Genomic DNA, 17,405 nt, shown 5'->3' with positions numbered 1-17,405 from the left:
GTATGGTGGTGTGGAAGCCCATGGGCAGACCTGTGCAGCTTTCAGCCTCTTGCCTGCTGCAGGGAATGGGCAAAACCACCCTCTTCTTTCCTAGAAGGACTTGCTACTAAAGTTGCAAGAGCACTTTAGCAAGCTCCTCCTGCAAGGTATTGATAGTAGAGTCTTGCACATGGGGATCTTGACTCATTTGCTGCATGTCAGCTCCTGCACCTCATTCAGTAAGAATTCGTTAATCTATAGGGTAGCTTTTCCAGTCAGAAACCATAACAGCCAGAGATAAATTAAGCCGGAATTGGAGCTGGACCAAGAACATTTGAGTAATCCATCCAGCCTAAGCAAGATCCCCCAAGACAGGAAATCTCAGCAAGAGCCTAGGAAGAGATTATAAAAGAAAATAAGTCCAGGCACTGCATTCATGAGCTGGTGGGATGGCCAGCAGAAATGAGAACACATAAGAGGCTGTAAAGCCTACTGCCAGTACAGGCTGTTACAAACACAAGTCAAACATAAGGCAACCTCAGCCATCACCAGAACTTCTTTAGAAAGAGAAAAATCGCATCCTTCAGGACCTATGGTTAATTTTTGCGGCTCTGTCCAACGGCATCTTCTGCTGTTGCCTTTCCCTGAGTACTTGTGAGAAAAGGGGAAAGGAAAGCTAACAAATCCCTTGGATAGAAGTAGTACACCCTCAGGTTGAGCTGCAGCCTGTCAGATGTATTTCCCCTTTACCACAGAATATGCTAACATCATGCTTGTCCTCAGAGGAAAGAGTAGAGGGAAAAAAAAAAAAAAGTTACAGTGCCATGGTCTAGGTCTCCATCCTGGAGTTGTAGGGCCCAGGGATCATTGTCATGGTGTTTTTCACAGCCTAAATACACGCTGCAGGTGCCTGATCAGGGTGGCAGGGACTTACACCAGTTAACAGTGCCAGGAATTTTTGAGCTATTTCTCCACTGAGTCATGCTTCTCTTGTACAGTAATGATGATCCTGAGGTCAGGAGTTTTACCTCTTCTATGTCCCTCTACCAACACGACTGTCCTACTGCTCACTTCAGGTTATTTCCATATTTCCTGAGGACCAGGGCTGGACAAGACACTTTTCCCCAGAGGCACTGCTGGCTGGTAGCACGCAGCGCACTTTCTTTCCCAAATCCCACAGAACACCAGAGCAGCATTTCTCCTGCTTGTACACAGACATATCCCATTTTAATGCAAGGATTACACATTTCTAGGAAAAAAAGGGGAAAACAAAAGCATAGCTTGTCCTTACAAGGGGCACTGCCTTGAGGGTCAGTGAGGCTCTGGAGTATAGGAAGGTGTGTAAGCATAGAAAGAATGAGAAAGCTGAGAGCAGAACAAGGGGACTTGTATCGGAAGTAAGTGGGATAGGATAAGGACTGCCAAGCTTTTAAGAGAAATTGGAATTTAATGAAGTGATTGAACAAAGAAATTGAAAGCCTCCTTTGCCTCCTGCAAGGGTCGGATGGATCTGAGCAATACTTGCCTTGGCTGCGTTACAGGGCTGTTATTTAATTTTAAGTAACTTGGAAGCTTTCAATGTACTTCATAATTTTATTGACATTTATGATTTGAGTTACTTAATCTTGAAAACACAAACACAACACTGCTCTGTCTTTCACCCAAGAGGAGGAGGAGTCAGTGCCTGTAATGCTTTCATGAAGCAGATCCTGGTCCTGTTTGTCATGGGCCAGCTTCTGCATCATGTCATTGCTGGTGGAGGACAGTTTTTCAGTGGATTTTGGCAGACTTTCAGTCAGACCCTGAATGAAGCAGAACCTGCCTGTTTGATACCAAATTCTGTAGCAAGACGTGGCAGGTACTGACGGACACACAATAAGCTGGAATGAGCAGTGATGTTAATCCAGTGCCATCAAAGATCGGGCTTGTCGCAGAATCCCATTTACAGCCCACAGCAGCAGCCCTGCTATCGCTAAGGCACACGTTTCATGTACACGCACACATCGCTCAGTACAGCCTCAGTCTGCAGTCGTGCATTTGCTGGCTCCTTCCCTGCTCCCAGATGCTGCAGTTACAATCCGTCCACCCCAGTTCACCCCAGCGAACCATCTTACCCAAACTTTGTTAGACCCTGGATGCCGGCATTTTATTTCCCTGCCTAAACCATCTTCCAGTAACGAGGAGGCTGGTAAGAACCTTAAACAGCATATGTAAAAATTCACTTATCTTCCAGCCCAGCTTCCAAGGCTGCAGGTACTGTGTGGCTCCTGTGCACTTCAGGGCTAAAAGCTGAATTTCAGCTTTCAGACATTTTCTATTTATCACAATTCCCAGATGCAGTACCGGTGAGCATCCCGGCACACCTCCTCACTTTCGTGACGTGCCAGGTAAGGAGAATATGTCTAGACAGAAGGCAGGGCTGGAGCTCAGGGTAATTTTTCCTCCAGCAGCCCCTCGACAGTTTTCAGCACAGGAATGACAGCTAGGGATTTATGGATGGGTTGCCAAGTCCAAGCAGACAGATACCTCACTCAGGTGCTTTTGTGGGCTTGGGAGACATCAGAGACAGACGCCAAAACAGCACAGTGTGGGAGGATGTGTTTAGTCAGGGCTTTGTGAGGCACATTCCTGAATGTTTATTAAATTCAAATTCAACTGCACAATTTATGACTGCTGAGCAGGATACGATGCTCCTACAGACAGACAGACACAAGAACTGAGGCTGAGCTGCAGCTGACTTCAGTGGAAATTTGGCCCAATGTTTTGAGCATTTGGCCCAATTATTTATTTTTAATTTGAATATTGCACTGTGGTCTCCCTGTACTTTATTACTTTGATAGCAACCAGATTGCTCTGTGTGAACAAAGCAAGAGAATAATGTGACTACAACTTTTAACTGCTGCTGTAGGGGAAGCTGCAAGACACAGCAATAGGCACACGTGAATTTATAGCAAAGAACATGATTACTGGACTGCTTATTCAGGAACTACAGCAGCACAATGTAACAGCCCTGTCATCTGATGATTCAACAGCAGAGACTTTGTTTTGTTATACAACTACAGCACTGCAAAAACAAAATGGCACTTGTTTTACCACATTTCTGGAATATAATGCCTTTTCTTCCCATTCTTAAAAAACAGAGTGCCAAATTTCAACAAATGCTATTAGCCTCCCGTCTTAGTTCTATGGCTCTTCTGCTTAATGCTTCTTAAGGAAAACTTGTTCATCGAGAGCTCAACTCTGCCTTGAACACTTAACTTCTATGGGAGACGCTAATATAGCCTGGATAACCATGGACAGATAGGGCATAACTGGAAGGAAACCAAAGAATGCAGAGAAAACAGCCACAAGGCACAGCTATTTGTGTTAGGGAGGTACCAACTACACCGTGGTGTTCAGATGTCAGGTCTGCTCCTTCAGCTGCAAACAGAAACTCAACCTTGTTACCTATGATTAATGCATTCATGCCTTTAAAAACTTACAGCGCTTTGTGAGGTGAGTTTTCAGGAGAATTACCACAATATCCATTAAGTGCTTGTGTTTAAAAAACAAAACAAAACAAAACAAAAAAGTAGCCTTTACGCTACTTAGCACTTCTGCCAGTCCTCTGTGCAACTTTCCTGTACACTTCAGAATGAAAGTCTTGAGTGCCCAGACTGTATTTGAAGACATTAGCTTGTAACTAAGCCAAGCTCGTAATGATGGACATGTGATGATTATATAGACTGCTGGCAAGGTCAGCTCAACAGATCAGTCATTTCCACAGCTGCCTGATTGTTTGTGCACCAATATTTGAAAAACTACCGGTGGCAATGCTGCCTCAGCAGCGCTAGTTAGTAACATGCCATGGCCGATGGTCAAAGGGACGAGCACTGGTGGGAACCAAAGAGTAAGTCAGTCCCATGTGGCATGTCAGCTCCACCTGCACCTAGCCTAATTCGTCTGCATAGGTTTTCCCTAGGAGCAGTGGAGGGAGAACATGACACTTGCAAGAGGCAATTCACCCCTTCTGACTTATCTTAGAGCAGGTGTCTCCAGCTGCCTTATGATAACAACTTCATGCCTTGCTTTTATCCAGCTCCAGTTAGACAAGGTGTGCTTGGGTTTGCCACCAGTACAACAGGAACTTTCAGGGTGCCAGCAGCTGCAGACATCCCAAGCAATCAACCGAAAACTAGAGTCCTGTATCGCTACAGGCCTCAGCCATCTTGCAGCCAGGTAACTCAAAGAAGTTTTAAGCTGGGCATGTTCCTCTGCTTTGCATTGCCCTGCTCTGCTGCTGAATTTACTGTCTAAAGCAAGCACTCCAGACCATCTGAAATAACTGCTTATGCAAGTGAAATAAATTTAAAAAAAAATAGCAAAGGCTTGCAACTAATTGAATTAACTTGAGATCCTTGAATTAACTTAAAATATCCCTAAAGAGTTGCTCTGTTTGTGTTCAAAACATATTGCATTTATTTCAAATGTTGCTTAGCCCCCAGACCAGCGAGCCCCCCATTCTCTGGCTGTGACTTGCAGAGGGGCTACCATACCCTTGGGCTAGAGCCTCACCACTAAGCAAGAAGGCACTTGAGCTTTTAAGTTTGATTTCTCTGCTTACAGATTTAAGTTTCCTCTGCAGGGCAAATTAGGATTGTTTGGCAGATTTAAACTGTATCTTTCTTGGAGTAACATATAAAGATTTCTTTCAAATGCCCCCCTATGCTTTTCAATCATTGAACTTTTTGAAATTGAAAATAAGCACTCCATCTTAAAGACCTTTGTCTCTGAATTCCTTGGGACCAGAGGAAGTGGTCATTTGTGCGGTGTTAATGGCACCATTTCCCTGCAATGTGAGGTCTTCTTCAGTCTATCTGTTAGATCATCAGGACAGCGATAACTCTGCATGATTTCAGATAAAAGCCTCTGATGTGCTCTAATTTCCAAGAAATAAGTTATCTTTATTAGAAATATCTCCTTAGGTCAGCATTCAAGACTTACAGGATGGCTTACGTTGCCAAGAGCAATGTGTGCATTTAAATCTGTAAGCAGATTTAGCATCCCTCTTCTGCACCACAGTGTCTTGCTGCCTGACCCCTAGCATACTGGTAAATTGTGTACATCTCTTGGAGCTCACGCTTCACCCTGTGAAAGGTGGGAACAATCAGTAGCTGCAAATACACACTGAGAGACCTCGGCCATGTTCTCATATATCTCTTTTCACTCTCCAGAAAGAGGAAGGTATAAACAAAGGATCCCTTACATTTCTTCACCCTCACCCAAAGACTCCGATACAGCATGTTCCCTTTCTCTGCCCTCCTTATGAGGGGCTGCCCATGAACTCTGGAATTGGTGTATTTTGGGAGAGCATGGCTACCTCTGGAGAACCGAGTGGACATCATTACTTGCAATTGACCAAGATTTACTATCCCCATGGTGACAGATTCAAACTCTTATTCAGCAAGCAGAGAAGCTGGTTTACAATGTGAAGTTGAGTCAGCCATTTACACCACAAGTTTGCTACTTTGAACAGTGATGGACCATGCTATAGTGAAGGAGCAATCCTCTAAGGCTCAGGTCACATGAAGCTTCTCAAAATAAACACCCGTAATTCATCCCAAAACTAGAAGGCAGCCAGAGCGTGCCTCAGAGCACTACTGATGTTGAGCCATCTGACTGTGTATCGTATGGCATTAAAAGGTTTTAACCTCTGACTCTTGAGCAACAGGTTGCTTCAAGAACAACCCAAGGAGAGACTGTGAGTGTTTAGCAGAAAAGAGACGCAAAACATTCCCAAGCATCCCTACATGTCACCTTTAGTAGTGAATTCACACACCGGTCTCTGTAATAGGGATCGCAGTATGAAATATTTGGTGTCCATCAGTAAAAGATGAGTGGAGGCTCTAGTCACAGAAGACACCAGCTTGGAGTATTAAAAGGATGCTGGGCAGAAAGTGTCATGTTAGTGATCTTGATTAAGGCTTTCTATGTCAGCCCAATGCACAGCACAGGGAGCAGACTCAAGCACCCTGGCAAAAATGGCAACAGCAGCAAGAGAGAGGCATCAAGAATCAGAGGAGGGACAAGTTACAATTATTTTGGTCAATTCTAGGGAATTACACTTAAAAATGGCAGTTCAGATCCTCCTATTGCGCAGGTGTTCACATTAGTCCTTAAAACCTTTGCCTATTGTCTGCATACATGCAAAAACGATCAAGGCATAGCAAATCTTGCCAGAAAGTGGAACTTGGGGAAGAGCAGAAACATTGGGAAATTCAATCCAAATTTAGTTGGTTCAAGTCCCACAAAGGCAGCATTTTTTCTTCAGTGTTGAAACATTCATTTACAGCTTAGAATAATTTAACTCCTTTCAACACTTCTTTCTGAGATGGTATTTTCCATTTTAGAAGCATCCCAAGTTGCAAGCAAAAAGGCTAGTCACCCCAAAATAAATGTTTTCCAAATGAAGAGCTACATTTCAACCCAAAATTATTTTTCTGGCTTTGAATTTTCCCAGAGAGCCTAATAAAACCTTTGGGTTTTTGTCCAAAACCCAACTTCTTCTAGTTCAACCCAGAAGACACCTTTATTTTCTGATCTCCATTTGCACGGGTCTGTTTTCACCATCAGCTCTCTGTTTAGTGCTCCCAGTGTCTCTGAATCTTTCATGAGTGAGGTGATTTTACCCTGGAAGAACACCAGAAAAAACATCAGCTTTCTGATTGCCCAACGTGTACCCCTCATACCCAGCAGCCAGTTACAACTACTATGAAAGACAGGAAGAGCTGAGAGAAGACTTTGGATGGGATACACGGTGAAGGATGTGACCAATATTTTCACAAGCAGGGAGGTGAAAGCATAATGCCCAGCCAAACTATGTCTGTGGCTGCTTTGCATCACCAGAAGCAGTGGAAGGCTGGGTTAAGCCTGCTGGACTTTTGAGAGGGGGTAAATTCAGCTCTGACTCTGCCACTGCCTTGAGAAAGCCTCCTCCTCTTCCTTCTCCACCCACACACCCCCACACAATATGCATGCTAGACTTCTCTTAGCAATTTTTTTTTTGACTCTCAGATATCACAACGATGGGAGGGGGAAGGGGGGTTAATTGCATTTCTTAAAAAATAAAAATAAAAAAAATAGGAAGTTAAGCTTATCTCTCTGCCTGCATATGGGGAGCTGTGTGTCCTGGATGAGTGAGCTGACGCGAGATGGTTTCTAGGCAACTTCTGCAAGCCACGTTGAAAGAGGAATATGAATTAAAATCAAAACCAAAACCTAAACAAGTCAAACAAAATAAGTAGTAGCTACTCCACGCAAAACCGGTTTTGACTGACTTGTAAAGTTCATGCAAGGTCTTTGGTGGGACTGTTAAGGAGAGAAAAATGAGCACCCCCTGAGACAGCACCTGAGGTAAGCCACATGGTGGTAAATGCGTTTATGCAGACAACATACACAGCTTGTGTGCAATAAGGGGCCTGTCATGCCACGTCCATGCAATGACATGACTCGAGAGCTGAAATGCCATAAACCAAGTGCTCCAGGAACACCAGCCTGAGGACATCAAGGGGCTGAAAAGTGGTGTGATTGACTCCAGCTCTTCCCTTTTCCCAAAATAATTATGCTTTGCATTTATTAATTCGTTATACCTCTTCTTCAAGAGATTGGTACAGCATAGGCAAAAATGGCACTCTTGGGAGCAGCTTTTATTTGTTTCTCTTCCACGTAGCACAGACATGAGGAGGATGTCCCAGCAGCTTAGTCAACTCTGCAGTAGTAGGAGTGGGTTGCTGCACTTTTTTCAGCTCAGCTCAGGTTTCAGGATTATGATGAGGCAATCCCATTCCCCCTGAAATTTCTTCCAATATCTTCTCTAATTTACTGAGCTACAAACGTGTCAGGCAGGAGATAGCATCACCAATGTGACTCCAGCGCTGCGTCATTTTTCCAGTGTCAGAGTTAAATTTAGTGCTCAGTGCCTCAGCTGGAAATGAATGGTTTCACACTCCACACCATCAACTTAGTTTCTGAGCCAGCATATTAAGGAATACTGGATATGGTGTTTACAGCCTTTCCAGAAGTCATGGATGGGCAAAAAAAAAACGTGTTGCAGGGGTTTTAATTGTCAGGACCCTATTCTGCTTCTATATTTGCTAGCATGAATGAAAAGCGATAGCAATAGCCAAAGCCAGAACTTGACTGAGATCAGGGACTTTTCCTTGCTTGAATAAAGTTGATAATGGGTATTTTAGAAGTCAGAATCACCATCATAAGTCTAAAACCTGTTTTTATGTCTCAAGAAGGGGGATAACAAAATCAAGTGAAGGGATTAATAACCAGGCCTCCAAAGCAGTTTGATTTACAAATCACTTTTTTCTGGGGGGGGGTTCCCTTAATGGTCATATGGCACAGTTTCCTGGCATGTAGGGCTCTCTTTACCCAAGAAAGCAGGTTCTCAGGAGTGACACTGAACAAATGTTGCTATTAATGTGAAGTCAGAGCAAATCAAGGTTATGGTTAGTAAAACAAAAATCTCAGAGCCTAACTCGAGCTTTTCTCCCAGCTGTGAAGAAATCCTCGACCAGCAAAACTCCTGGGCGTTCTTCCATTGCTAAGTGATGTAAGGACCTGACGCTGGCTTTAGCAGCAGCAGCGGTATGTTTCCCTTGCTCAGGAACCCAGAACAGCATTCCAGAGACTTTATATCACCCCGTGTCCATCCAGCTCCCGATCCTTTCCGGCTCCTGATGTGCAGGTAGCGCGTTAGCAGTGCCAGGCTGCTGATGGGTGCCAACTGGTGTCCAGGAACCAGGCTGTGCTGGGTCACCACCTCCACCGGTGCAGGCAGGAGAACCTGCTGGCTGTTTCCATGGCTGCTCCTGGAGGTGTTGGCTGGCGTCATAAGCCCAAATTTAATCATGCTAGCAATTCATTCCCATGGATTTGACCTCGGCTTCTGGGATTAGTCAGTCCTTAGCACTGCTGGGAGACTATTATAGGTCACTGGTAAGTGACTTATTCTTGTAATACCTCCCAGCTTTCTTCGTAGCTGCTTTCTTCAGTCCCCATGACCCACTCAGACCTCTAAGACTTTGGCAGGTTCGGCCTGGCCTGGGTGAAGCTGAGCCTCCTTTTCCCTGCTGTCCTGCCATGTGCTCCTGAGCTAGCAGCCCTGCTCCTTGCTGTAGGCCTCATCTCCTGCCATCACTCCTGCAAAGCTAGCTTCCAGCCTTGCATTCTTCTAGGCACACAAAGGGGCCTATGCAATAAAATAAGGAGGAAAAAATAGCAGCAGGGCCATGCTGTGACACCAGTTTAGGGAGAAATGAGACATCCATGGTGCAGTTCAGGGACACATCCTATCCGCAGTAAGGCTCTAGCCATGCCAGGGGAGTGGGCCCCAACACCTACACACAGCAACTCAGCTCTGGGACAGAAGTACCTGTCCTTTACAGGGTCTCCTGTCCTCCTCACTGCCTGTACCAAGGCTCCACCATCCAGAAAATATCCCAAGGACTATTTCAGGTTAGTTCTTGGTTTAGTCAGAGAGGTTGAATCAGGATAATGAAAGGTAATCTAGGCTGTCAGGTATTTATGCTACTGCTTCAGGAAGACTTAAAAACGGTCACAAGGAACCCAGAAAAAGAAGAACATACTGGGAAACTGGAAGTTTACTATTGTAGCTCTAACCCAGGATGCTGCAGGACACCAAATGGTTATTAATCATCATCATCATCAACAACAATAATAATAATAATAGTAGTAATAATAATAACACAGACTGAAAATGCAGACGGAGCCCAGCGTTGCTCATTTATTAGAGAAGCTAAGTGCTGGCCTGCATCACCTTTGGGGATTTTAGTGTTTCCCAAGGACACTAGCTTAGCCATAAGTGAAAATTCAGCAGGGGAGCTGATGGAGCTATGATTGCTCCAGCCTGCACCCCATGCACTGCTTGATGCAGGACTGAGGTGCCTGATCACCTGGCACGGCACTACTTATATGGTTGTGCAGGTCCCCTTTGCACATCTTGGCTGCTCTGTCTGAGCTCCTCAGTCCAGCCTGAGGTAACATTGGAAGATGCTCTTTAAGAATTTCAATGGGGCGGATTTGTATTCTGCAAAATCAAACCCCAAATGATGGGTGACTCAAATCTAGGTCCTGAACACCAATACTGTACCAGGGAAAAAGGGCTCCAAAAAAAGGTCTGAATTTAAGCAAATACATGGTGTCCTGGTTTCAGTTAGGACAGAGTTAATTTTCCTCCTAGTAGCTGGCAGGGTGCTATGTTTTGGATTAGAATGAGAAGAGCGCTGATAACATGCTGATGTTTTAATTGTTGTAGAGCAGTGCTTACACCAAGCCAAGGACTTTTCAGCCTCTCTCTGTCCTGCTAGCGAGCAGGCTAGGGATGCAGCAGAAGCTGGGAGGGGACAGACCCAGGACAGCTGACCCAAACTGGCCAAAGGGGTATTCCATACCATCTGACGTCATGCTGAACAATATATAGGGGTGGCTAGCCGGGGTGGAAGTGGGGCCGGCTGCTTGGGGATAGGCTGGGCATCGGTCAACGGGTCGTGAGCAATTGCATTGTGCATCACTTATTTCGTACACATTATTACTATTAATACTATTATTATTATTATTATTGTTGTTATTCTTTTCCCTGTCTTAATAAACTGTCTTTATCTCAACTCACAGGCTTCACTTTCCCGTTTCTCTCCCCCATCCCAGAGAGGGAGGGGGGAGGGTGAGCGAACGGCTGTGTGGTGTTTGACTGCCAGCCGGGCTAAACCACAACACATGGTTATTAGGAACTTGGTGATGGTGATGTTCCAAGTAGGAACTTGGTCTTGGTGATGGCTAGGTGTGTTTCAGAAACCTTTGGTGTTTTTAGGAATTTAAAAGACCAGTCATCTGTGAAAGGCCTTTTCCATAACCTCCAGTAAGCTACATAGAGCTTTGTCAGTTCTGTTCATTAAGAAGCCGTCTAACCCAAAGGCACTGGGGTGCTGCATGGGTCTGAGGTTCACTTATTAGGTGCATTGGACACCCATGAAGCTTTTAGGATCCTCTGTTGTTATATGAGCAAGAGCAAGTGTTATACTGCAGATGAGAAAATACTACATAGAAGGATTTCCGAGTAAATGTCTACCATTTGTTCATGCCTTTTGAGGGGACTACTGAAGAGTCACTTTTTAAGTAATTTATTTTCTGGATGTTTGTGGTTCATCTCCTTTAGCATTCTGAGGACACATTGCTGGATAGGGACACAGCTGTTTCCTGAGCCCAATCCTCCAGACAGGGACAGCTTGCTCAGCCTGATCAGGTGAGTTTGTGGGCAGTAAAAATACAGTTGTGTTATGCACACACACATACACACTGAATAGTCGTATACTCTTGGTGGCTGCAGCTAGAACCTTAAATCAAAGCAGCAGCGGTATCAGAATCAAACCAATTATGCGGGCTCCTCTCATACATAACTCCAGTATAATCTTTTAGCGCCTTGTGTTGCAGATTGATCATGATGGCATTTTTCTGAAGGGAATCTATGAGTAAACTACAGTAGACAAAGGGTTGGTTAGCTTCTGGAACCTGGTGCCAAATTTTCAGCAGAGACTGAACCAAAATAGCAGGGGAGGGAAGATGGAGGTGATTTTTCGCCATGCTTGCTGTTGCGACTTAGTGGTGGTACATGTGGGGCTGCTGTCACAGTGCAAGAATTCAGCAAGTGGGGCAAGTTTGGCAGCTTGGAGCAATAGGAATAACAGGTTATCTGATCAGCAGAATAAATGCGTAGCAGTGGTGTGAAGCACGTGGCGCAAACCCACGGTGCTCTGCCACCCCAACAAACATCCAAGGTTGTCTCCATGTAAAATGAGCTATTTTACACATAATGCCTTCAACAATTAACTTGTACATGCTAGTTACTCATCTTTTCCATCATCAGCCTACTCCACTGCAGCCCATCGCTCTGATTTTCATTGCTCAATCCTCAGTTAGATACTCACTCCTCTTTTTGTGGTTGTGGAGGATGTGAGCAGCACATCTTGGCCGTTTAGAGCACGCATTAGGCGAGGAGTCTCAGGGGAGATTACTACTCCAGCGCCGCTGTCTCCATGGAGAAATAAAGATGAGCACAAGTTCACGCTAAACACTGCTGCCTGATGTTTTTGAGCGACTCAACCTCAAAAGGTCTGCAAAATGCTCCCGGGTGAGTTACAGATGGATGGCCGTGCCATCACCTCAGGGAGATGCTGAGCTGTTCGGTGTCATTTTCTGAGGTACATTGGACGGCAAGCAAGAAGCAAATTTCCATCACAGTGTGTATACGGATTGATTAGAGACCATGTGTGAGCGAACATTTCAAACCAACATGAGAATCCTAAACAATTGGTCAGAGTAAAGGAGTGGGGCAGCTAACCCGCATAAAAATATATTGCTTTTAAAATGCTTCATCTCCTTCTATTATTGGGAATAACTCTATTAAAGTCATCTAAGATGCTCTAGATTTACACCACTGCAATCAGAATCCAACTCCTCCCATAAGGGGGGCCCATTAAGACCTCTATGATCCAGCAATACAGGGGGCCTAATGTTAAGAATTCCCCATTAGCAGCATTTTGAAACCGTGCAGAGACATGAAGGAAGATCAGAGCTACTTGGAGCAGCACAGGAAACCTTCTTGTCTCAAAGTCTATTGCTTCTCCACAGCAAAGCACCTGTGATCACACTCAGAATAATGCCAGCTTTACTCTCCTTTGACAAAGTAAAGCAAGCTGCAGGTAAATTACTCTCTGCTTGGTCTAAGAGACTAATTTGTGTTTTAATTTCTGGGCATATCAAACTTAGGCTCACTTTTCTGACAACACTGCAAAGTACAGCAACAGGTGCAGGACTGTACTGGCTTGGTGCAGGGCACCAGGGAGAAAGAAAAGCAAAGACCAAAGAACATCCATAAAGTGGGCTTCTGTGTTTAGCACCTGAAAAGAAAAAAATGTTTTTCAACAGCTGCTTTTTGCAAAAGGCTCTTAATGCAAGTAGCATATGAACTCTATTCCTAAAAGGCTTTTAATGAAGCAATTTCAGTAGTGCAACAGGCCACCTAAGGAAGCGAAAACATTTACTTTATTGTTTCGCTGCTTCTCTTGCTTTGCAATTTTGTAAGAAAAAATGCAACATAGAGAATAGAACAGAAATTTAGCAGAGGGCTAGCTGATGGTGTGGAAGCTGTCAGCTGATAGTTGTGTAAAGTTTTGCTATTTACCTAGGATGGACGGCCACTGTTTGAAACTCCGGGTTTTAAAGCGTTGCATTCTCTATCTGCTGTGTTGTGTTCTCTATCTGCTGATCTTGGTGCTGGAAAGAGATTAGAGCAATTAACTGCTTTTCCACACTGTGGGATTTGCTAAATAAGTAGTAAGTGAAAAGTGGCTCTTGAAAAGGCACCTCGGTGGGGCTGGGGGGAAAGGAAGGTACATTAGCAGGGTGTTCACTGGTCTTGCACCCAATAGATCAATCAATCAAAGCTAAATTCAATGAGACATGTTTAAAAAGTAAATTAATTTAAGAGATGAGGGATGCATTTATAGCATCTAATGTAAGACACTTGCACAAAGACCCTGTATGAGCAATCTAGAAGTCTTCATCACTGGAAAGGAATGGGAGAGTCATGTCCTCGCCATCAACCACCGACGAAGCTCCCAGGAGGGCTCTCTAGTAGGGTCTCTGAGCTGAATGCTTGAGGGTGGATGTTGGGAACAGAGGCCATAATTAGTAAACTTGGCTACAGAAGGCTTGAGTTCATGCAGAGGCCTCAGTGCTCCTGTGAATGTGCAGCAAGGGTCCAGCTGCTGTGCAGACGTGGAGCCTCTCTCCTTCTCCCTGATGCTCTGCAATGGGCATGGTGGCTATCCACAGAAGATGGGAGCTGGTCACCTGGAGGAGAGTAAATAGGACAGTGGTACCAGAAAGTACTGAGGCAAACCCAGACAGTACAAAACAGTGGTCAGCATTTGCTAGCCCTCAGACCATGGGGTGAGTCTCAGACCAGCTCCCAGTGCACCAAGGTCACCCTTGCAGAGATCTTCATGGTCAATGATCCCTCCCAGACCTGCTACAGTGCCTCTTCCACAGGATGCCTTTCAGCTGTATGGTTCGGCCAGTATATGCTGCTGTGGAGAAGACCACGAGTTCATAAAGGCACTCCATAGACTGCAGAGGCTGGTCTTGTTGACACCTGTCCTTCCAAACCCTCACTCCCACTGTGTTGTTTTCAAACATATTTAAAATTCCCTTTCATGTAATTGGCTATTTCCCTTTCCTCCCTCCCACACGTTAGGTTAAAAGGGGCAGGAGGTCCTTTTCTGTATTGATTTGTTTTCCTTATCTTTCAGATACATGCAGAGAAGATCAGCAAAAAGGCCCTGGAAGAGGAGCAGAACAAAAGCACAGTGCTTGCTCTCATTTAAAGAAGTCAGACAAACATGAGATGAGGCATTGAGTAGAAAATAAACTGTCCACTGAGGAAAAGAAAGAAGCTGCCCTGATGGAGAAGGGACTGACAAGTACCACACTTCTTTTTTTTTCTTTTTCTTTCTTTCTTTCTTTCTTTCTTTCTTTCTTTCTTTCTTTCTTTCTTTCCTTCTTTCCTTCTTTCCTTCTTTCCTTCTTTCCTTCTTTCCTTCTTTCCTTCTTTCCTTCTTTCCTTCTTTCTTTTTTTTTCTTTCTTTCTTTTTCTTTCTTTCTTTCTTTCTTTCTTTCTTTCTTTCTTTCTTTCTTTCTTTTTCTTCTTTCTTTTTCTCTCCTTCCTTCCTTCCTTCCTTCCTTCCTTCTTTCCTTCCTTCCTTCTTTCTTTCATTCTTTCTTTCCTACTTTCTTTCCTTCTGAACTGTAATTTAAATAAATAAATCCTATTTTGAAATAAAGAGAAATCAGATAAATTGTTTTTAATCCTGGATATTTACACCCTGCTATTAAGCTGCTCCCCACCATGGTGCACTGTGTGTGGTACTGTTATATGTGCTGTGAATTGAGTTAGACATAAAGCAGATGCCCTGATCTCTAAAGCTCCCCTGACATTTTCTTGTGAGCGCATCATGGTGGCTTGAACAAATTCTAAACTGGGCAATAACATTTTTTTCTTACTAAGTTTTTCCCATACATTCAATAAGATTTGATATTCATCTTCCCTCCCATATCCTGTAGCTATATTGCAATATCCCACATGAAAAGCAGACATAGTACAGTAACGAATGAAATGAGTGTTACAAAGCTTTTACCAACCTCAGAGGGACATGGTAAGGATTAATTAATTGCTTATTCAGAGCTTTTATATCCTGTGATTAAAAATAGTATAATAATAATAATAAAAACAGATTACTACGTTATCAGAATCAGTTATTAAAATCTGCAGTAAAGACAATACAAGTTTTCTACCAAAAAAAATCAGCACTATATTCCAATCCCACCCCTGCTGAGAGACACAAAAACTTAACCCAGACTAACTTTTACGGTGAGCACATTAGATCTCATTAAAGCCTGTATAACATCCTCTTTCATAATTACGCTAAAACAAATTAGGACCGTTTTAATTCTGAAGGAATTAATATAAGGGATCCATCCACTTATGTGGCGTTGCTAATCCACTCTCAGTTCACATGTTTAGTTAACTCACATTACGTTTTCCTCGGTGACTCTGCTTCAGCAAATCCTTTCTCTGAAGCAGCCACCTCCCGTTACGGATACTCGCCAGCAGCTTTCATCATGTCGGTAACCCTGCGGCTGGACATGGGCAGTGGTTTCTTCAAAGCCTCAAACATCTGGGATTCAGATCTGAGCACCAGAGGAGTGAGGGAACTGCAGAGGAGATTCCCGTAGCCCCTCGCTGGAGAAGTGACCTGGGGTTGCTCCAAACCGCACTCCAGATGCAGTAACCCTTGAGGGCTGTCGAGCAGCCAAGAGCAGATGGGCTGCAGGCCCTCCCATGCCTCGCAGAGCCCAGGCGGCAGGGGTTTGTCTCTCCAGGCAAAATTTACTCCCTCAGCTGCAATGTCTGTCCTAGAGGAATCCTCCGCGGAGTACTTGTGTTTATATGGCCAGAAAGAGATTTAGGAGCGACGCTTCAGTGTCCAATTTTCACACTGGGTCTTCAGGACCTCACTGCAGGAATAATTAATCATTTTAGGGACAGAAATGCTGTGTCAAGTTTCTCTCTCTCTGGAAGATGGCACTAATCCACCCCACTCTTAGACTGCTCTCAGTGAGATCTGCTGAACACCAGCACGAGGGCAAAGAGCCCCCAAGCAGGAAACCGAAGCAGAGAACCCTGACACACACACAGCCCACGCTCGATTCAGAGCAACCAAAAAAAAATAATCCTTTTCTCATGCCCTGAGGCACTGAAATTCTCTCTGAGAGTGACATTCTTTTAAAAGAAGAGTAATCAAATATAAATGCTTTTCATTCCCGAAGTTGATGCGCACACCGAGGATACACAGGGACAAATGCATCTATGAAGAGCACTCCTTTGTTCCTTTCTGGCTCACATCAGGATAATGTGTTGTAGATGGCTGCAGCTCCTGTAGCTGAATGAAAAGATGTGCCCTAAAAAAAGAAAACAACATTGCTTTTGTATACAGTCAAATCTGTTTTGCCACCAGGGATTCATTTAAGATACAGGGGGTCCTGAGGCTACATGCCACTGATGTATTTTGAAGTTAGGCAGATCTATTCATTGCTAAGTAAACCTTTACAAATATGTTAGTGTACCTTGCAGAAGCCATAGGAGGTGTTTAGGAGACATACAGACGAGCATTCCTTAGAGCTGCTCAGCAGTGGGGGACTGGAGCGCCAGCGTACTCTGCCTGAGAGAAGAACAAACACTGCTCGTAGGAGATGTGGAGGTATGTGCACCACCACAAACTGCTCTTACCATAGCGTCACGTCCTTTTTGGATTCTTTATTCCAGTGTTCCTTGTGTTTTCTCGTTCTTTTCCTCACCTTCATTGTTCCTAATTACTCCTCTGCCTTTTTCTGGATGCTTTTTCTCTTTCACCTCCGGCTGCAAGGCCACTCTTCCTCCCGGGTCTGAGCACTCCCAGCAGCTACTCCGACATTTCACAAGCTCTATGACCCTCTCTGGCACTACCTGAACACTTTCAGGCACACAGGCCTGAGTGCATGTGAACTAAAAGCACTACCTGTACTTTGCATTACTGGCTGGTCACACTAAGAGCTCTATTTTTCTTCTCCCAAGACAGGTCGTGCAGGGTGATCCATCCCATACTAATCGCCTTCTGCAGACTTGCGCTGGCTGGAGATGCTATCGCTCAGGTGATGCTCTTGAATCAGGCACCTCACATATCCCCTCGTCTAGGTGTAGTCAGGATGAACCCGGGCTTCACACTCTTCAGCCTGATGCACTCTCGCAGGAGGCTTGGGGCTGA

General features: G+C 44.5%; 1 long non-coding RNA gene across 1 annotated transcript; it reads left to right on the top strand.

The window, feature by feature from the left end:
* Nucleotides 1-7,284: 7,284 nt before the first annotated feature.
* On the top strand, nucleotides 7,285-14,531 carry LOC121064907. The gene is made up of 3 exons (XR_005816755.1): nucleotides 7,285-7,371; nucleotides 11,201-11,287; nucleotides 14,355-14,531. It is a non-coding gene; the product is annotated as an uncharacterized LOC121064907 (long non-coding RNA).
* Nucleotides 14,532-17,405: the final 2,874 nt, after the last annotated feature.

Source organism: Cygnus olor, chromosome 2 (assembly GCF_009769625.2).
Source record: "Cygnus olor isolate bCygOlo1 chromosome 2, bCygOlo1.pri.v2, whole genome shotgun sequence".
Taxonomy (NCBI): domain Eukaryota; kingdom Metazoa; phylum Chordata; class Aves; order Anseriformes; family Anatidae; genus Cygnus; species Cygnus olor.
Note: the sequence above shows the minus strand (reverse complement) of the source record. Positions and strands in the feature narration are given on the sequence as shown.